The 9651-nt window shown below is 28.0% G+C and overlaps 1 long non-coding RNA gene across 1 annotated transcript; it reads right to left on the bottom strand.

Moving 5' to 3' along the window:
- Positions 1–1847: 1847 nt before the first annotated feature.
- LOC107882723 lies at positions 1848–5162 on the bottom strand. The gene is made up of 2 exons (XR_001678880.2): positions 5075–5162; positions 1848–2097 (listed from the first exon to the last, which is right to left on the bottom strand). It is a non-coding gene; the product is annotated as an uncharacterized LOC107882723 (long non-coding RNA).
- Positions 5163–9651: the final 4489 nt, after the last annotated feature.

Raw genomic sequence — 9651 nt, 5'->3', positions numbered from 1 at the left:
TTGTTGAGAAAAAAACCATTTAGCGTGTACACGGTAAATATTTTTGAGTAAGAGGCAAAACCGATTTTGAGTGTGCAAACTCCCTGTAATTTTAAAATACGGTAAATATTTTGTGTAAGCGGAGAATTCGTGGACAAAAAATGTGAAATCTCCCTGTAAAATGCTATACTAAAATCGATTTTGCGTAAAAATTCCCGTTTTTCCTTAATTTTTCATTGGTTTTTCTTGGCGCTTTTGAAAATTACTGGGAATTTTAAATTTTGACCTCCCCAATGCACCAACGATATTCACTTTCCAATTGAATAAGATACTGAAGTTGAAAATCGAAGCATTATTTCGACTACTTATCGTGTACACAGACACAAAAAAAAATTTAAAAAAAAACACACATCATTGTAAAATCAATACATTCATCGTTCCACTCAGAATCTAAAATAAAAAAACACACATCATTGTAAAATCAATACATCCATCGTTCCACTCAGAATTTAATATACGAATAATTATTTTTAATTTTTTAAAGTTAATTTCAAATAGATTAAATAAATTCGAAAACGTAATTTGAATTGTTAGTTCTGTTGAACTATACTATCCCTAAATGTAGGTATTTCAACCGGAATAATATAGGTATCATTTGGAGATCATTTGAAATTGATCACCATGGTAACGTACGTTGTACAAATTACAATTATATTTAAATCTGACACATTGAAATTTTCTTTTGTTTTTAATTTTCAATATTTTTTTAACCAAAAGGTTTCAATTTTATTATTACCAATAGAGCCGTCTACTTTTTGCTATAAAGACATGAGGTAAGATTCTGAAGTCACAGTGATAAATTACTTATTATAAGAATATGTTATATTTATTACCTTCGTCGTAAAATATAATTCGTCAACGGATAATAAGTACGAAGTACCGTATTTATAATGATAAATAGAAATTGCGATATTTGAGTTTTGTCCTCACAAAATGACAAATATTATTTTATTTTGCACTAGCTGATCCCGTGCATTTCGTTGCCCGGCAACCTATAATTATTATTGTAATAGCTTCAAAACCCATGGAAACCATTTATAAACAAAAATTTCCATCGGAAATCTCAAAATCCTTGTTTGAGCACCTCCCGGGATTTGTCCTCTCCTTTTTAAATTAGCCTATCTTTAGCTCAGAGATCTAAACTATCTTTATATATAAAACTAGCTCAGCCCATGCATTTCGTTTCCCATTTAAAATGTCAACTCTATATAAATAATATGTTTTACATATTACCATGGCAACCATTTATACACAAAACATTCCATCGAAAATCTCAAAATAATATATAAATGGTTGCCATTGTAATATGGACACACACACGGACAGAATTCTCAAAATAATATAAAATAAATGGTTTCCATGGTAATATGGACACACAGACACACAGACATTCATTTTTATATATTAAAACATACGTATGCACTATGCATACATGAGGCATTGAACGTGATCGGGGGAACGACCAGTTGAATATAAGATATCCAAAGAGAATCGCAAGACCCTATAGATATGATTACCGTAGCCAGGGGTAGATAATATTTAAAGATATCAGAATCTTAAAATATATATTTAAATTTTTTTTATTTTTATTATTATTACAAAGTGTTCCTGCCATACAAGGTCATCTAACTTAATGATAAAATAGTAACAATATTTAACATTTGGACAGTTGATAAGCGTAATTAATTACAATTATTTACAACAAATTTCAGGAATTTACATCGATAAATATACATATAATGATACAATAAAAAGAATTATAATTTTATAGGTGTAGTATATATATATTTTTTTATTATTATTATTACTATTATTATTATTATTGGAGTTGAGATAGGGCATCATGAGGACGTCCACGCTCGAGACGCCGGAGGGTAGGACTATCGCTGAGTTTGAAATGTTTCTCGCTACTGGTGTTGTTTAGTTGTCCAAAAAAAATTATCGTTAGATTGTGTATGTAGTCTTTGATTGATAGGAGTTTGAAGTCGGTATGGAGTGCTTCGTTTTTGATGAACCAAGGCGCGTTGGATATTGTACGTAATATCTTGGATTTGAAAACTTGGATCAAATAATAATAATAATATTAAAATAATAATATTCAGAAATATATAAATATTACGTTATTCATACGACGTGAGTATATCGTACTATTGTAGTCATGCGAAGTTCGGTATTTTTAGTGTATTAAGGTCTAAGGTGCACAGAGAACTAACTTACTTATGCCTTACAATTATGTGAGTGTTAATATTAATCGATCAGCAGTTGATCGTACATAATGTAGAGTTCGTATTATATACGGATATGTGTCATGTAACATTTTTTTTTTTTTATGAGCTTAAGCTCGCGCGGCAACTTAAGCCATTAGCTATTTTTGTATTATTTGTAGGTTTTTTGTTGGTAGGGGGAGGAACACGTGTGTGTTTGTTTTTAGCAGAATTTTTGATTCGGGCACCCGTAGGTATCTGCCATGCTCGGGTGGGGAATAGCGGCATTTGTTCTCCGGATACTGTGACTTGCCGCTCATGGCCGAGGTATCGAACCGGCGTCAGTGTGCATCGAAACGGACGCTTTAGTCCGCTCGGCCTCTCCGTCCCCAGTAACATATTTATATTTATAATTGTTACAGTATAATAATATATCACGTATATTTATATGTATATATTATTATATTGTAAATATTATATTCCTACAATATAATATATTAACCATAATAAAGTATTAACGTCTTCAGTAAAACAATATAAATATTTTTATCGCATTGTCTTCATTAGGTAATTATCTCTACGTGAAAATGACTAACTAACAATTCACGAAGAAATCACACGTAAAAACTTAAATTTTTTGTTAATTTTATTACAATAAAATTTTCTTTATTTTAATAAAAAAAGTTGTTATAATATAATTACTACTAATATATTATTGTTGACAAGTTGTCTATCACCATAGTTATAACTTATATTACTTAATAGGTAGTAGTATAATAGATAGGTATTACTTACACAAGAATCGGCTTAAAAAAAAAGCAGGTAAGTGGATGTCGCCATGCTGTACAGTAGATTACAAGTGGCTCTTGTATAATGTTTGTATTAGACTTGAATTCAATGATATAATATCATTGTATAAGAAAAAGGATTTTGAGCGGAGACTGTTTGTCAGTCTGGATATTTTATATTTTGTTATTATTTATTTTATCAGTTGAATTAATATTAAAATATTATAATTTTTTATTCGTTTCTATGGTGATAGACAAAGCGTTAGAAATTAAAATCCCATTTTTAGCGTTTTTTCGTAATTTTCCGGTGGTTTTTCCCGTGGCATTAAATAACTATTGAGAAAATCGAAAAATTACCTTTCTAAAGTACCATTTTGATCCAATTTTCTAAAGGATAAGGTACTATATGTTCAAATCGAAACACTCCTTCTGGAAGAAATTTTGTATACAGGATATAAAAATAAAAATAATAAATAAATAAAAAATAAACACCATTGTAAAAACAATAGGTTCCTCGCTCCACTCAGAATCTAAAATATAATTTTATTTTTGTTTTAAAATATTAAATAGCTAACTATGGTAAGAGTGATTTTTCTTTTAAACGTTAAAAGTGAACCAATTTATTTTACAAATTTTTAATTTAAATAAAAATACAATTTGCTCAAGTAGTAGAGGTACCCTTTTGATATATATATTAAGATATATTTAATTTAATTACCTACTTATAAATACTTTAAATGAGCAAGGAGCTCCTGTTGTAAACGTCGAGGCTGATTAAAATATCGCGTGCGGTTAAAATGTACTATATTCGCTTAAAACTTAAAAGGGATTTGTTATAAAACCGCGTTTTTCAATTTAAAAAATATAAATAATAGTGAAAACATAATACGTTTAATAAATAATATGAACAATAGGTCCTATTAAGTATTAACCGCATACGTTTAAATTTAATAAATTCCATTGTTTTTTTTAATCGCAAAAATCTACTACATTATTTACAACGTTTGTTTTAAATATTTTCGCGTTCACGCTTACATTTTTAATTTTCAAATTGGTTATATTATAGTTCTTAATGTCTTTATTTAGATTTTATAAGAGTTAGCATAATAAATAATAAATATATTAATGTACCGTCATAATAGACCGTTGCTATTTCATTTTATTTTCCTTTCTGTAATTGCTGTCATTTACCGTATGATTTATTTATTGCAGAAGAAAAAACGTATAAAATATAGATATCTTAGAATGGGGTGGGAGCGGTCGTTTTTTCATATAATATTATATTTATACCAAAGAGAGTAAAAAAAAATAAACATACTTCCGTCCCGTTTAGTCTTGATTTTCAGAGTTATTGAAAATTTAAAAGCCTATTTCTAGGTTTTGCAGGAAATGCATTAATCATGTTATATCCTGCGAATACGATTTTTCCAAAGTATCCTAGAAACAGTGTTGTGCAAGGTTTTTAAAATATCTAAATGGAGATACAAATACTAAAATAAAGGTGTACTATAATAATAATTGTATTTAAACAACAATGTTTAGCAGAAGAGAGACAAAATATAAGACATCATATTATTTTTATTATTATTATTATATCGAGTAGTGCGTAATGAGCCGGAAGGATAAGTTGAATTACTATAATGTCAAAAATGTGACGCGCATACTAATTATGTACTGAGTAATAATTAAACCACCCATTATCATTGACCATCCAAAAATAGGTATTTAAATTTAATAATATTGTGGTCTGTCTGTTCTAAAGGAATCGAGTGGCTAAATGTCCCCACGATAAAATAAAATGTCATCACGGGTCCTTTTAGAAAAAATTAACTCATTTCTGTATGATATTATCATTACGCGGATAATGGGCAGTGATGCAATAAAAATTTTACACAAAATTTAATAATATACCTAATTATAGTATGTAAAATTTAAAATCTAACACGACAAAAATAATTGACCGTTTGAGAATGTCGGTACCTCTTATTTCGCAAATATGAAATACACTGACGCGTTGTACATACAGATATTATATATAGGTACCTGTTATAATATAGCCATAATATATGATGGTTGGATGTAAGTTAGATTGTTGCACCTTCACATCATCGCTTGCGGAGATATACTTTTGACTCGGCAAAGATTTTTGGCATCGCGTTCTTGGCGTTCCGACATTATACGTCCGATAAATTTATTACGTTTTTAATACCTCATTTACACGCGGCGGCGGCGGATGGAGTAGTTGTGCAAGTGCGGTGTAGAAGGGTACAACGAGCACCAAAGTGTACATTATACATAATATTATTATTATTATTATATATTATAAAGAAAACCGAGTCTGCTGCTGTTGCTGTTGTCGTCGTAGCGGCGGCGGCGGTGGTGGTTAGGACATGTGAGAATGAAGACTATATTATAGTTTGGTGCGTGCCTTCCGTGGCAAGTGTTTTTGACAACATTTGGACGGCAGTCAACGATTTTACTCTTATTAAAACTTCACATGAATTTTAAAGTGTTCTCGCGAGTTGGTGTAAACTATCTTAATAACGTACACCACGGCCGGTATAGGCGTGTATATTGCACTACTCGACAATTGCATAATATCGTTGTTTTTCCGGTGTGTACCGATTCTCAATGATTTTCTTTTCAAACCCACGTGATACGCAGTTATTTTCTCTCGACTTTTACGGAGCTTAGTGTTCAACTACTGGTTATGAGGTCGTTTGTTTAAATTCACTGAAAGTGCTTCGTGTAAGAAACCTGTAAATTAAATAAAAACATTTTTTTATTATTATTACGACTTGAGTTTATTACAAAAGTTTTAAACAAAAATATATTCAAACTTTTTAAAAAAAAAAAGGAAAAATTAGACAGACGATAAGTAATGGGTTAATTGAGCAATTTTTTCAAAAAACGAAAATAAACTATTTATCGATCAATACGAAATAATTATTTGTATCGATTACTCTACTGGTTCACAGATTATACATTTTTAATATTTAATAAATACAATACAATACAATACAATTTTCCCAATTATTATTATTATTATATTATTATTTTTTTATTTACAGGCTTCAGTTTTGTCTGCGTGAGACGTCTGTGTAAGAGGATACATTTGTAATAATATTTCTATTCTATAATTTTATATGTAAAATCTTTTTTTATTAATACATAAAGGAGCAACAATAAAACATACTAAATTAATTTTTAACAATAAAAATATAATATATAGCATTATTCTGTTCATTTGCCAAGGCATTTTAATAGCTGGACGATAAAAATTGAAAATATCTATGAACAATACATGGACAAAATAATAATATTTAATGTGCTATAAGATACAATGTTTGATGTTGAACATTTTAATAATATTGTAATAATATTCGTTTGATTATTAATTTTTTTTGTACTTATTGAAATAATTTTCAATATTATACAATATCATATATATGGACGTATAATATTATAATGAGGTTTATTATTAACCATATTGGTTAAAACATGACGGGCGTCGACACCAGCAAGGGAGATACCGCGGTTAGATTCGAAGGAAAATCGTTATTATAATCTAATATACTAATAAACTATTTCGAGGAAATTACGAGATATTTTTAAATCAGCCGCAATAATAATATTATTTTAGTTAAGCGTATAACAAGTAAGTTTTTGAGTTCGGTTGGTTTTGCAGACTTGAACAAAGTGTATATAGAATCATTATTTTTCATTAACGAGGATGATTAGTGGTGCGTTTTTCTCGGTATGTGCGTCCTGTCAATATTTTCCCTGCCGGGTTTTAATCGTAATATAACCAACACACTGTTCCTATATAGTGTAGATAGTAACTTAAGGGGGAAAAACCATTGAGAGGGGTGTTCTAATACATAGTGTATACACACCGTTAAATGATTAAATCAAACAAACAACTATCGATTCATATTCATATACAATTTTATAATATTATATTCTGTGGTCTTTACTGATCATGGCGATTAATTGACGTGGTATGTATAGTTGCTTAAATACAGTCCGGCATTGATGTAATGAAAATAAAACCAAAAGGTAAAAAACACGCAAACTCATTTCAACCAAATGGCTTTATTCATTTGGAAAAATGAAAATTGGAACGAGTCATGACGTTTTCCGAAACATCTTTTTCGAACAAAAAATAATACTTCTGTCGTACAATAATATAATCGTTATTTGTTTATGTACAATAATAATTAGGCAGGAAAATTTAGAGTTTTCACTTGAGTTATAAATACGATAATCCAAAACGTGGTTCAAACAATCTAAATATAGCTTTTTATTTGGCATATGTTTCTATACCCTAACAGTTTTGTCGCCTTATTATATTTTCGTTTGTATGGACTTGGTAGTCGTTATATGGTTACTAGTCAGTGTGGAAATTATCGCATACTTAAACGTATGAAATATAATAATTCGTACAAACAAAATATATATTATTACACGCCTTTCAGAATCCATCATCAGTCAAATTTGTTTGAGTTATTATGAATACCAAAACTTTATTATTTTATGAACTATGTTTTTGTGCGAAATAAAGAAAGATAATATAATTTCGTCGGTACATTTTTTTTTTTTTTCAATAATGTTCGATTCGTACAGTCCAATAATTATTTTAATGTTCTCAAACCTTCGTGTTTCTCTGCTTATTTTATTCCGTTATCACGTCATTGAACACTTGTCGTACTGTCATCGTACAGTTTCATACAACAATATAATCGCGGACAGTTGGACACGGAAGGTTATTACATAATATTATAACTTTTAATTGTTGTATTTTAATTAAATTATGAATGTTGACAAACTGCAATCGACAATAATAATTGTGTAGAAAGTTTTATCCGTAACGATTATAATATGATGAGTTTTTAATTTCCATAAAATATTTTTTGATTTTAACGGTCTTTTCGGTCATTGAAATTTAATTATATAATTACGATAATATGTCTATCGTCGTAATACAATAAAATTGAGTATTCAATTTAAATTTACAAAACGTATCATTATATATGTGTTGTGTAAATATTATATATAATCATTCTAAAAAACTATAAATCATATTAGAACGCTGATTGTAACAAACCGCGATTTATTGTATGTTTTTCATGTCATACTTATAATATATTATTGTAAAAGTATAATAATATTTATTATTATTATTCAATAGGCACTTAAAACAAAAATGTTTCAATATAAAATAAGTGTTTATCTATTGTCCCCTATTCAAATACTCAGTGTTTCTGTAGTATGAGATAAGTGTTACATTAGGGGTGTAACATTTGTGTTAAATTTCACATATTTAATCCGATTTTTTTTCAATTCAATTTACTTATCATATTATATACTTTTTTTAAAATATCTTTCCCATGCTTTCTTCTCCTTAATGTAGGCATAATATTATAAAAGGATTAATTTATACATAGTTTAGGTGTAGGTACTTGCAACTAAATAAATGCCAACAAAACTTTTAAGCTATTTTTTTCTCTTTTATGATTGGCTGGATGATTTAGCTGAAATATAAAATAGAGATTATCACGCGTTGGGTATAAATATGTTCCATAATAATTATGGTCTTCTGTTTTTAATTACTACTTCCATCTTACCATCTATTTGATCGTGATGTTTTTTATTTTACTGTAGGATAATATTATGAATATTAATAATTATTTTATATTACTAATTAGTAATAATATAATGTGTATCCAATATAATTATTATATTAATAATATATAGATATCTTATTTTAAACGGAGTCTGCTTATTTAAAAAAAAAAAAATAACTGAATTCAAAATATAAAAATATCTTTTTTTGCATATATTAATAAAAATATGTTGATATTATGAAAACTTCGGCTTTTGCCTGAATACAATAGAGTAGGGGAAGAGCCTGTGGGCTACAGAACCCTCTCCCTAAAAAATCCATAGTAATTGCATAATATTTTGAAACTATTTTTGTATATTCTTTCACGTGAAGTTTATACGTAACATTGCATGTATAATAGACCCTCCAAATGGACCCCTTCAATTGAAATTGTTGATCCACATCTGTGGTGGTCTGTATGGAGTGCATAATTTAATTTAATTTAATATATAATATTTAATACGTCCCCAATAGAAATTATAGAATTTTTAATGGTTCTACACAATAAGAATAAACATAATTATTAATGATGAATGTTTTTATTTAATTTTCTTGATGGAATGGAATAATTTATTATCCTCGAAAAACATAGTAAAAGATTCACTTCTTAAAAACTTAATTCAACATGTAATTTGTACAATATTAAATTATTACAAAAAATATGAAGACTGCATTTCCTAAAATCCAAAAATAAAATATATCTAAAAGTAATTGTTTTTTTTTTTACATGTCGACGACACTTATGAAAAAATAACTCAAATTCTCGTATTAAGTTACAAATAATTAATTTTAACTTAATTTTAAATTTAAACACAGTTGTAGAACCTGTCGTAATGGTTATATTCTTAAGTTTGATTGTTCATAGTAACTATTAACTAATAAATTTACAATTTATAAACCAGTCATAAAAAACTAGTATAAATAATAAACTATTATTTATAAAATGAGTAAAAAT

The sequence above is a fragment of the Acyrthosiphon pisum genome, chromosome A1 (assembly GCF_005508785.2).
Source record: "Acyrthosiphon pisum isolate AL4f chromosome A1, pea_aphid_22Mar2018_4r6ur, whole genome shotgun sequence".
Taxonomy (NCBI): Eukaryota; Metazoa; Arthropoda; class Insecta; order Hemiptera; family Aphididae; genus Acyrthosiphon; species Acyrthosiphon pisum.
The sequence above is the reverse complement of the archived record's forward strand: the minus strand, read 5'-3'. Positions and strand labels throughout refer to the sequence as shown.